Source organism: Ambystoma mexicanum, chromosome 3p, assembly GCF_040938575.1.
Source record: "Ambystoma mexicanum isolate Mex_15411 chromosome 3p, UKY_AmexF1_1, whole genome shotgun sequence".
In the NCBI taxonomy this organism is placed as follows: Eukaryota; Metazoa; Chordata; class Amphibia; order Caudata; family Ambystomatidae; genus Ambystoma; species Ambystoma mexicanum.
In genome coordinates this window covers 84,865,568-84,878,916 of record NC_090925.1, presented here as the reverse complement: position 1 = coordinate 84,878,916, position 13,349 = coordinate 84,865,568, and positions in this window count along the sequence as shown.

Genomic DNA, 13,349 nt, shown 5'->3' with positions numbered 1-13,349 from the left:
AAAGTTTGGAGAATCGGACCCGCAGCAGGACTTCACCGGGAGGTTAAGTCATGGTGGTGGTCCTCTTCTTTCAGCTTCTCTTCGGTTCTCTCAATCCAGTGGCGACTCTGCCTTCCTAGTCCCGGAGGCCTAGCTTTTATGTAGTTTTCCCCCATCCACACAGCCTGCCTGTCAATTACACAGCAGTGTGGCTGTCCTGGCAGGGCAGTCACCAAGCCAATCAAACCAGAGTTTGACTTGGGTTTCCAAGGAGACCCTGTGCAGGGGGCTTACAACCCTTCCCTCACATCCTGTCCCCCCAGACTCTCAGGCAACTAAGGAGGGCTTCTGTTCAGAAGCCTGCCAAGGGACGATGACCAAAGGAAACAAACCTGGTTGAGCACGCAGATTAAAACATGAGAAAGACCTTTACAAAAATAAATGGTGAATAAACCCAGCCAGAACCAAATAAAAGTAAATGGGGTCCAGCGGATTTAAGTTCGAGGCTACCAAGATAGCCTAAACAGTACTAAGGCTATTTAACTAAATCACAGTAGGAAAAATATGGTAGATACCACTGCCACCAGCCAAATCTTAAAGAAAGTGGAATGAAATAATGTTCCATGAGAGACAGACAAAAAGGGATAACTATTAACCCTTTCCAGTACTGTATGTACTGGGTCTGTGATTTTAAAAAAAAGACTAATAAAGTAAATGGCAACTTTACGTGTTCTGAGAGACAGTAGTCATTCCCAGACAATGGAGTTTAAAGTGAGAAGTCTGAAAAAGACAACCCTCTGTCACTGCACTAAAGGTGCTGTGTAACACACAGTAAAAAGATGATGCCTATGGATTAGGTGAAGCTCTACAGTCTATGAACACAACAATGTTAAACACACACGGAAAAACACATGTAAGAGTGGGAAAAAAGGCTCACACTCTTATCAGGTGAAAAAAAGAATCCCATAAAACCAGCAAAGCTGCTGAGGGACTCATTAGGTAAGGGAAATTGGCCATTCTGGAGAATTCTCCCTAACAAGCCAGAACTGAAACCTGGTTAAATGATGCTTCTATCCCTCACAGTACCTACGGGATATTCCATCCTACGAGCTGATTGCCAAAGCAGCCGAGGAGGAGGTGTTGCCATCATTCACAAATCCACCCTCTCCCACAGAGCCTCACCTCTACAACAACCTCCAGGCTATGAAATCCTTATATCCAAACTTGATTCCTCCCCCCCAAACCACTATCAACCTTCTCCTCCTCTATCACTCCTCTCCTCAAACCCAACACCAAATTGATTCTCCTAGGAGATTTCAATCTAGGCTTCAATGACCACTCCGACGATAAGGCATCCACCCTCACAGTAACATTTGAAATTCACCCAGCTTGTCCTCTACCCCACGCATGGAACAGGAAGATTTCTTGACTGGATATACACCCACACAACTCTCCCCACCAAGTACCCTCCCCTCTCCTTTGGTCTGATCATCTACTTATCCTTTTCATTGTCACAACCATTACCACGAACACCCCTACTACCATTGAAACCCTTTGCTTCACAACCAGACACACCCACAAGCTCCCAGGTATGCTATTAGCCCCTCACAACTAGCCTCCTCAAACCCACCCCTAAAAACTCCCCGCCAGAAGTCATTCTTGCATCCTATAAAATGCCACAATACCAAAAATTGGTTCTTCGATGACCTGGCCTCACTCCGGAAAAAGAAACAAGCCCTCGAAAAGCTCTGTCACTAACAAAACAGCCTTCCAATGCTCTTCAGACTCTTACAAAACAGCCATAATGAATACTAAATGCTAGTTCCAACACCAAGAACAATTCAGAATCCTTGGAGAGCCTGAATCCCGAGGACCCACTTCTGAAAACTTTCCTTAAAATAGTACAGTGCACACTCATCCAATCCTGCCTTGACACCAAAACACGATAATTAAGAGACAAGACCATTCATAAAAAATTGCTCCTACCATTGTAGTCTCCACTCCCCCTGGCCCGCTTCTCCACCACTGCAACCCCACCATCCAAGTTTCAATTCTCTGCCATCTCCCCTTCAGAAGTCTGCACCACCATCCAGCACTTGAAAGCATCTATCTGTGTTGGTGACATCTGGCCAGCCCACATTGTCAAAATATGTGCAGAACACCTGGCCCCCAACATAGCAAGCTTCAGAAATGCCTCCTTTGAGTCCAACTGAATTCCTTCTGCCATCAAAGAAACCTGGGTCACTCCCCTCCTGACAAAACACTCTCTAGACCCCACCATCCCTACCAACTACTGCCCCATCACCACTGTGCCCTACCTCCTCAAAATCCTGGATCACACTGCATACTCGCAACTGCAATTACACCTTGAATACCATAACTTATTGGGCACTCATCAATCAGGTTTTAGATCAAGACACAGCACTGAAACTGCCCTCCTTGACCTCAAGATCCAGCTTGACCACATCAGGGACAAAGGTGAGCTTGTTATCCTTCTACTACTAGATCTCTCTGCAGCCTGGTAGATCCTGAGATCCCCTTTGCAACCATTTTCCACCTCGCCCAGAAGCCACCCTATGGATTCAATCCTTTCTTTCCAGCCGAACTACCAGGATCTGAGTCAGCTGACCCCATACCTGTGTCCTACGGTGTCCCAGCGGGATCATGCATCCCCCACCCTCTAAAATATGTACACCAAACCACTCTTTTATTTGTATTTTTTTAAACCTCATTTAAGTTGCACAGTAAACATTCTTGAACATTATCATAATAGTTTCACAGACAGCATATGGTGTGCTGATCACAAACATCGTACAATAAGCACTCATAAGGCTTTGTCTTCGCTACTAACAGTATCAGTTCTATCACTTATGTATTGGTGGAAGCCCCCCATATGTCTTTCGGTCTATTGGTGCTGGGGATTAGGCTGGAGTATGTTTCCTCCTGATCGTTCACCCTTACCATATCCTGTAGGAGGATTCACTCTTCTACCACATCAAGATGGAACGCTTAGCCAGAAGAAATCCATTGTTCACAAGTTTACAGTTCACTGATTTAATTTTCAGTGTACATGCCAATATACAGATAGTTTCATCCCAAATCACAGATTGTCTGATCATGGCTCCCAGTGCCTCACAAATCCCGGACCAATATTCAGAGGGTTTCCTGCATGTCCACAACATATGTATCAAATCTGCCTCAGCTTCTCCGCATCTAGGACATTGTCCTGTACTCGTTGGATACATTCTCAATATACCCGCAGGGGTGAGGTGTACTATATTCATTATCCTAAATTGGATCAATCGAAACCTATAATTGAAAGACACCCGCTTCGTGAGATAGCATAGTTGTGTCCAGTGTGCGTCCGAGAAACTGACCCCCAGGTCCTTCTCCCACTCCCCCTTAATGTCCGGCAGTTGCACCCTCCTTGTTTCAAGCGCTATTTTATAGAGTCCTGAGGCAGTTTTCTTGGTTGTCTCCATTGAGGCTATATAATTAAGGCAGGGGTGTGACATTGACTTGTGTGTGAACCCTTCCCATGTCAACGCTACTGCCGATCTGCGCCTAATGTATTGCAATTTCCGAAGCGGAGTATTGGCAACCTGTAGCTTCAACACCTCTGATAGCATGCCAGTTACTAGTAGCCTAGCATGTGGTTGTAAATATATGAGTCGTACCATTTGATAAATTTAGGGCCAAAGCCGTAGCTATGGAACAACCTAAACAATAACGGCCAATACATTTTGTCGGAGGCCTTCCTCATGTCCAGCGAAATGGCAACCCCCTCATAATCCACTGGGACCCCGGCTAGCACATTGTAAATCCGACGTATATTGTACGTGGTCGATCTGCTCAATAAATAACCCGCTTGATCCTCATATACCATATAGGGCATCACCAGGTTAAGTTGCGAGGCCAGGACTTCCTCGAAAATGTTTGCGCCGGTATTGATGAGTGACAACGGGCAGAAGGATTTGCAGTTCTCAAAGAATTTTCCAGGCTTTAAAAGCAGGGTTTTGATGACTTCATGCATGGATTCAGGGAGAATGCCGGTGTCTGGGGTTTGTTCCACTCTGCCAAGAGGCAGGGGGCCAGTGTTTCAGCAAACCCTTTATAGAATTCCACTCCAGTAATGTCATTGGTATCGCGGCCAGGTAGTTGTCAATCTCACTTTCTGTAGCTTTGCTCTGGGGTGAATATAGGCTGCTGTAGAAATCAAAGAATACCCCGCTAACATCGTCTGCGCCAGTAACCACCTCACCATCTTGCCTGGCAATGCATGGCATGGTTACACTGCCCTTTTCAGTGCGTACCAAATGTGCCAGGAGTCTGCCCGGCCTATCCTGCTCACCGTATCTGCGTGCTGCCATGGGCCTGTCCAAGTAACAAAGCTCTCTATCTGTAGCTTCCCGAAAGTGGTACAGATGTGTTTTGATATCAGAGGTGACCTGGGGTGTTGGATCAGTGAGGTATTCTGCCTTCCATCGGGCTATGATCTGTTCGCTTCTTTTAAGTTCCTGCCTGATGTGCCGCATCACCCCAAATTCAGTGGACGTTGCTATCCCACTCATGTAGACTATGAATGCTTGCCATAAGGTGCTTTTTTGTGCAACTGAGCCTTCCTTGTTATCATAATAGTCTGAAATCTGTTGTGTTATATTCAGCTTAAACACCGGGTCTAGGAGTGAGGCGGTTTAAAGAGCCATTTTGCCCTTTGACGCTCCGCCTCTGATATGTATGCGGTGAGTGACACAGGAGGATGGTCTGACAGTGTCCTAGGGAATATCCGAGCCCCAGTAACCCAGGCCATAACAGTGCCAGACAGCAGCCACAGGTCTATCCGGGAGTGCATATCGTGCCTGGTGGAATAAAATGTATAGGTCTCTGTGTCTGATGCACTCGCATCGGGGGCTTCTGTTTCTTAGGCAACCAGTATCTACTGGTATCCCGTAAATGTCTCCCTGGTTCTCCAACACAACCATCTTGACTAATGTTTCTAACACGCATTATGTATAACATCTGTCACAGTGTCTTCAGTAACCTCTATGTGCCTTCAGGTCTATTTGTATGTTGCTGGTATACCTTTGAAAAGCCTAAATACAGCATCTGCAGGGGTGAACTAAGGAGGAGGTGCAGCATACCTGGAACAAACGAGCAACGTCCCAGATGAAGTATATCACATCAGATCATTCCGCTTCCTCGGTGGGATGTGACCCGGGCAGGGGGATGTTAGCCTCCACAAAGGATGCTGCTTCTCTCGGAAATGTGAAGAAATATTATTCTTGAAATGGAATCGCAATCTCGCGGGATATAGCATAGCATATGGGTCATGGCGTTCCCTTAGCAGTTTCTTCACACCTACAAATGGCCATCTTTCTTGTTGGACCATCAGGGTGTAGTCCAGGAATATTCTTATCAAATCTGAGGCTAGCTGAATTTCCTTCTTGTCCCTGGTGGCTCTGAGTACCAGGTCTCTGTCCCTGTAGTTCATCAAGTGAGCGATGATAGGCCTCGGATAGGCGCCCGGTTTAGGATTTGCTGCATTAGATTTGTGTGCTTGCTCTATTGCAAACATCGGGACCACCCTGGGTCGCCTAATGTGGTCTTTAGGAAATCCGCCACTGCTTTTTTCCATGGGTCTTTTCAGGGCATCCTCGGGTATCCACACTATGCGTATTTTATTCCTCCTTGACCTCGCTTCTAGGTCTTGACAGTTACCCGGTCTTTCGCCATGGCAGTAACAGTGGTCTGCAGGTTTTCCACTGTGTCTTCCACTGTGCCTATCGTTGTCTCAGCGTCCATGATGCGTTGTGTTTTTTTCCCTCTGTGTGTGCATTATATTGATGTTGATGTTAATGCCATCCAGTTTATCATTCATTGCTGCATATCCATGCTGCATTGCTGTGATGACACCATGCAAATCCATGGGCCCGCCCTTTCCGACTTCCAGTAGTTGAAGCTTGAGTGCTCAGTGGCTTAGGGGCAGGCATCGTGAACCTTTCAATCATGCCAATTTTCTTTTTGTTGTGAACCCTCTTGGGCATCATCCTGCTCAATGGGGTGGGCGGGCCGGGTTCACTGGTGGAGGGAGGATGTATCTGTGAGTTCCGACAGGTGAATCGGAAAGCCCCCTTTCTTCGACAAATTATTCTTACGTTCCTCATTTTGGTGATGTTGTGTTTGTCTGGGGCCGAGGGCGGTAGACCCCCTCCGATGGGTCCCACAGCCTGCCCCGTGCAGCTGTGTCCAAGGCTTCAATCTAGTGGTTAATGCGTACATTGTAACCGTATAGGTTGGGTTCCTGCCAGCACCTCAGGCTAAACCTTTTCAGCAGCCTGTTCCACAATATAACTAATAATATCTCACCTTCAGTTCCGCCTGTATAGCTCACCTAGCAAGCACGCCATTTTGGTCCTTCCCAAAGGTCCCCTTCATAGTGCAATTTTGTGTTTTTGCCTCACCTGAGGCTGTACTTCAGTCACAGAACTCCAGTTTGCAGAATGGTATATGGGCATGCGCTAGTCCGTATGGGGGGACCCCGCTTGGTAGCTGCGCCTATTTCGCTCTATCTCATTGGGACGCTGCTTCTCGTATGTAGAATGTCCAGGCCTGACCTCACAGATTCTATAAGCTTCCAGTTGAGGCGGGAGTACCATAATGTCTAGCTGCCCCCACCTACTTTCCCCCTGTCGGCCATCCATGTCGCAGTGTCTCTGTCCCCTCAAAAGTGCAGGGAGGTGTATCAACACACTGCTTCTGGTGAGGTGGGGGGTGAAAGTCTTCTGCAATATCCTATTGCGCAACTTATTCAGGAAGTGAATTGTTCACCGGGGGGTAGAGTTGAAGTCGCCCCATCTGATGGGCACAAAGGCCAACCACAGTTAGCAACACCAATAGACTGTGGGTCTAGCCAGGCAACAGATGTGTTTGCTCAATTCAATGTGAGTATGACCCCCACTGGCCGTATGGGTGGTATCCTCTCTACAGCATGCCCCACAGCACACTTAAATTGTGTCCTCACATTAGTTTTGCTGGGCTCGGACACATGGTAGATGCACCAATCTGGTCAGTCCACATGGACCCCTGCCTGGTGCAAGTGCGTGGCTGAGATGCGTGAGGTGAATTTACATTGAGTGTGGGTTCCTTATTGCAGCAGTGGTTGAGCACGTATCCGTCCATGGTGTTTGGCCACATGCGTTAACTGTGCCTGTAACATCATGTCTTACTGGGGCACTATTGTTCATGCGCAATACCTCCAGACTGGACTTCATGGACTGTGGATTTCCGTCCCGAGGGGTGGACAGGCACCACAATATCCTGTTGTCCCCTCCTGACTCCCACGCAGTGCTGAGTTCTGTGCTGCGATGGCGCTCCCCTCACAGTGAGAGGGATAGGTGTTCAGACCCCGGGGGAGCAACCCTCTTACCTCCAGTGTGGGCTGAACTTGGCTCTTCAGCAGGTCGGGTAATCCCTCCACTGGGGGGCGAGCCGCGAGTCTCAGCAGCGGGAGAAATATAGTTGCGTGCTGGCGAAGGGACGAGAGCTCTGTGCCTCGGTCCGCTTCCGTGTCTGGTGTTTGAACCTCCGAGAGATGTCCGTCATGTCAGAGGCTCCTTCCCTCCTCACAGTCATCTGCTGGGGGGGGGGCTTTCGTGGTCACAAATGCTACTTTGTGGCAACATGCAGCGACGCACTGGTGGGCTTCACAGTCCCTTTATTGAGCTTTTGCCCTCCCCCAGCAGTGTTCTGGTCTTGCTCTGTATGCAGCTAGTGGGGCTGGGGACTGCTAGAGGGTGTTACAGTTTGGCACACCTGGAGGGACCGTTCTCGCCGCACCTTCAACACAGGGGTTCATACCTCTTCTCACCCAGCGCTGGGGGCGTTCAGCAGGCGCCACATGGGGCCCAGGTTTCAGACACGCCGACACGGCAGGATACACAGTTTGGTGCCATCTGTCATGTTCGGTCGTGAAGCACTGTTTCTTTCTTCCGCTGTGATCGAGGCCCACCCACTTCCAAGAGTTTACGGTGCGGGCCTGACAGGATGCATAATTCTGTGTTGTGTTACTCCGGCATGATATGGAGATTTCTTCCGATATTTGAGCCTCACATGGAGAATAGTTTCATGTTGCACTGCCCGCAGTTTAATGGGGAAACAGGATAATTGCAAGAAGTTTGCAAGTTTTCAAGCCAGACTCAGCTGTCGCCCACCGAGCTCATGCAGGGACCTGCATGCAGCTCGGCGCTCAACAGCGCCTCCCACCAAATCACTCTTTGATCATCTCGACAGCCTCAACATTCCTTAAACCAACTTTGCTGATGATACACAGGTCCTCTTCAAAGTCTCTGGCAATCATGACACCACACTCATCAACCGTGTCTTCAGCATCATACAACCATGGATGGCCACCCATCTTGTCTGCCTGAATGAAGGAAAAACAGAACTCCTCATTGTAGGTTCCCCACATCGACTCAAACCTCTCAGCCCTGCCTTTTCATCCTTTTGCATAGATGGTAGCACCATCCCTGTCTCCAACCATGTAAAAACACTCTGGGCCTCATCACAAGTTGGGCGGTAACGCCGGCGCTAATAGCGCTGGAGTTATTAGCCCTACCGCCAAACCCACTGGTGCTATTAGCACTGGATCACAGGTTTGGTGGAACAGGAAATCCCCATGAGCCCATTTGGGAATTCTCCATTCCGCTCAATGGAGAAATTTCGCGCTTTTACCGCTGGCGGATTTCCCGCCAGCGGTAAACGTGCTGAAAATCGGCAAATTCTCGGCAGATTTCCCCGGAGCTGTGATTTGGTGGACCCTTAAATCCGGTGGTAACAGCGATACCGCCAGATTTAAGGGCTACCCCCAAACTCGTGATGAGGCCCTCTGTGTTTACATGGACGCAGAATTAAACATGCAAAAACATGTAAAAGCCATTGCCTCCTCCACTGACTATTCTAACTATCGTATAAACCTTTCTAGGAAATTCCTCACCTCTGACAATTGTCTTACCCTATCTTACCCTAGTCAGAGGCATCATAGGCAGCAAGCTAGACCATGCAATGCCATTTTAGCAGGGACCTCCACGAAAAACCTTAACATACTCCAACTGCTCGAGAACAACGCACTCAGAGCAGTCTGGGGCTTGAAGCGCTCTGACTACATCTCCCACATCAGACTGGAGGCTCACTGGCTTCCCATCAAAGCCTGCATTGAGTTCGAACTCGTAACCATTACCCACCACTGTATACACAACACTGCCCCCATCCCACCAACCGTAGCAGCAAGAAACACAACACACACAACCTCCGCTCTTCCACCACCTCTGCCTTGAGCATACTCAGATTTGCTAGACAAAGAGCTGGGGGCTCCTACTTCACTACCATCGCTCCCACACTCTGCAATGCCCTCATGCAACGTATCCAAGATGAACCAGCCTACGCTCTCTTCTGTAAGAAAGTTAAAACAATCCTGTTCAACAAATACCTGTAATGCACAGTTACCTGTTCTACCTGTTCTATTCCTGACTCTTGTCCTATGACGTAATGTAACCATCATTCTGCTATGATACAATGTAACACGATTTTGTATCACAACCATGTACTTTTAGCACTGTGATACCTCTGGGCCTGGACGCTACCAACAAATTCATCAAATAAATAAATAAATAAAGCTGTTGGTCTGGCTTTGTTGGGATATTTAGTTACTGTCACTGAAAGCAAAGTTTAGTTTCCTTGTTAAATTTAAAGGCTGAAGTTGTTTTCTCAAGAGAAGTTTTCTATTTAAAGGTTGTGTGGCGACCAACCCAGTATAGTCCTGTGTTTACATAGTGTTTTTCTGACGAGTTGTGTGTAGTATGGTGACATGTTCATGACGTTTTAGACAGAGGACTTTCCTTCTGACTGAGTATACCAAGAGTGGACAACCATTGCTTGATGATTGTCTGTGCTGTTCTCATGCCTTTCTCATTTGAATAGCAAGGACCTCAGGGAGTTGCTGGAGGCCAGGTGAGCAGAAGTCTGAGCAGATAAATCCAGAGTTTGTTTGAGTGGTAGGAGGAGAAAGATAATTCATGACGTGTCAGGTTAACGCCAGGCACTGCAACTAGGGTTGTTGAACTGGACTGAAGCAATCTCACTGGTTTAGCAATTATTGTTTCAGCCCAGAAAGATCTACAAGAGCTTCAAACACTCTTCTGCAGACAACTGAACAGAAACAAGTGTTTTACTTTTTGAAGCAAATTGCAAAGTGTAATTGATGCCCAGTGTCTCCCTGGTAGGACATTTACGCCCCCTCTTTCACATCTCTAGGCACCATGAAGATATGCCATGGGGAGTGGCAGCGATGCACATCACTATAATTAATATATAAATACGTGTACCCCCCTTTCTCGCTCCTAGGACATTGCCCACTCCTTATTAAGGGCACCTTTCCACATTAGTGCTGCTCTTCCCAATGAACCAGGTGCACCGTGCAGTGGCTGAAGCGCCACATCTGACGCTCTTCTTGAGAGTTTTCAGCCAGACTTACGTTGTTTTCTATTTTTTTTTCTCAACTTTTTAAACACACAATATTTTTGGGAGTGTCTCTTGTTTCATTGTCATGATATTCATGATTCTTTCTTTGTACCTTGTTTCTCCACTTAAACCCTCCCTTTCTTTCTCTTCAAAGTATTTAGACTTGTAAGACATGTGGAATAATATAGCCAATTAGACTGAGGGAGGGTTAAATATCTCAGGATAATGACCCGCCGCCAAGTTATGGCCTGAGATGCAGCCAAGGGCAATACGTTGGGGAAGGGTCATTATCGCAAGTGATAATGACCACTCCCGGGGACTATAAGGCTATTAGCACATGGTGACAATAGAAATACATCTTTTTTGTATTTTGGTGTAGAAGTAAAAAGTTGTACTTAAATTGTGAGTAAAGTGACTAGACAAACTGAATTAGTAAATGAAATGTGGTTTTATTTTTTAGTATTGAAATAAAATGCTTCTCTTCATAAGTTGAGTATTTTAATTGCAACTTGGTTGAGCTGGGATAGGTTTCACATGAGCATGCATTAGGGGTCATGCAAAAGTAAATGGTTTCTCTATAAGAAATTGAAAGCATTTTCCAATGTTTTAAATTTCTCCTCCGTGTGTTAAATAGCACTGTGCAACAAAAAGGGCCTCTCAGACAGGAAGCGTCTTGTTGGAAAAAATCCTAGCTTGAAAGGGCATTAGTAATTGCTGTCTGCTTCTGAAGGCAGAATGCCATTGCCAGTAGTTGCTGACTGCTCTCTGAACATTCCGATGGGCTGAGAGGAGGTCAATAGCGATTGTCATGTGCTGATGTCAAACTCCTGTTGTAGGTGGTTTGATTCTCTCTCTGGGTTGTTTTATGCTACCCCTAGAGAGCACACTTTGTTCAGATAGCTCCAGTGCAGCTTGCAGGGTGTGCATGAATGTATTCATTTGGCGACCAGTCATGATGTGATGTGAATCTGAATGTCCTACAGGTTGTGCAGTTCCGGTTTGACATGTTTACATCAGAGCCATTGGGGATGTCATTTAAGCTGTCGAGTAAAAGTTCATGTGTAATTATAATTGAATGTGTACAGGTAATGTGCATTTAATGTGTACAGTGCACAAAGCAAACTGAACCACTTACTGGCGCTACACACTGGGAAGCTCATTTAGTGTAAACAACTGATTGAAATACATGGAAGTGCCTCACAATAAGGCTTCAAAGTTTGTTTTATTACTTGCAAATGATATAAACATTTTGGGCTAATTCTGGGAAGTTCTTGTCCACTTTTTGCATGCATCTTTTTATGGGAATTAATGTTCAGGATATCTGATATAATGTATTATTATTATTGTCTTTATTGAGCGTGCGTAGATTCGAGAAGCTAGAGGGTGCATTGCAGAGGTATACAACAATACAGATACACAACGGAGCACCTTAGGGAGGTATACAACAGTGCAGATGCATAACAGCGCTTTTCAGAGGTAACAACAGAACAGATTTACAGCTGGTGTAGGACACAGAGGGGCACAGCTGTTCAGGGTGGCAGGGAGGAGAAGGGCAGACAGCATATAGCAAGTCAGGTGTCCTTGAAGAGGTGGCTCTTGAGTTCTTTTCTCAATTGTAGGTGCGTGGGGCTGATTCTGATGCTGAGGTGGAGAAGGCTCCATAGTCGTGGGGCATAGGCAGAGAAGGTTTGTTTTCTGGTCCTTGCCTTTTTGCAGTGGCGGATATCAAGACTTCATGTGTCCTGGATTTTGGAAGTGTGCTTTCCACCAGAGATGCTGAGTTTCTCCACAAGGTAGCTTGGTGACTTGCTGACGACTGCCTTAGAGACGATGCAGCAGGACTTGAAGGTGATTTGTGCTTGCATTGAGAGCCAGTGAAAGTTGATGAGGGTCACAGTGATGTGGTTTTATCTGTGTAAACCCTTGATCAGGCATGCAACCGCTTGTAGGACACTTCTCAGGTGCACAAAGGAGGACATGAGAAGGCTTTCGAGGAGGGCATTGGCCCCCTTGAGGTGGGATAGGACCAGTGTATGAATAGTGGATCTAAAGCTGTCCGGAGGGAGGAAGTATTTGACTTTCCAAAGGAGGGATAGCTGATACCAAGCTGTATGAATGTTCTTAGCTATGTGTGTCTTGAAAGAGAGGTGTTGGTTGATGTGTAACACAATGGACTTGGCGCAGGAGGTAGGCTCAGGTGTGATGCCCTCAGGGTTCGTGGTTGATAGCCAGGTTTGCAAGTCTAGGTGTTTGGTGTTGTTGGTGAGTTGAAGGAATTTTGTCTTGGAGGGGTTGTGCTTCAAGTATGCACAGGACATCCAAGACTGGATCAGGGATAGGCAGTGTTATAGCCTGTTGATGTCCTTGATAGAGTTGATCTTGAGATACAGCTTTGTGGGGTTGGTATATTGGTGGATGTGGATGTTGTGTGTGGTTAGGTGGGCTCTATTTATAGATTGATGATCAACGGGGACAGACTGGAACCCTGCCGAACTCCACAGGTGAGAAGTAGCATTGGTGATCTAGAGGAGTCCATCTGAAGAAACACCTGATGGTTGGCGAGGTAGGACTTGAACCAGCATATGAGAAGGTGGCTGATCCCCATGCACCAATGTAGCTTGTGTAAGTGATTTCAATCCGGCACTCACCCAAGTCAATGCCAAGCATGTAATGCACAACTGAAATCCTTATATATTTTTGTCTAAAAGTACTTTATTCTGAACGATATACCACTCATATCACGCCCCTCTTCTGGAATCCCCCCGGTCACACTGAACCAGGAATCAGGCTGGTTTGCAAAGTTAAAATATTTATTTAGGTATTTACAATTTAATCACACTATGTTTTAATGGGTA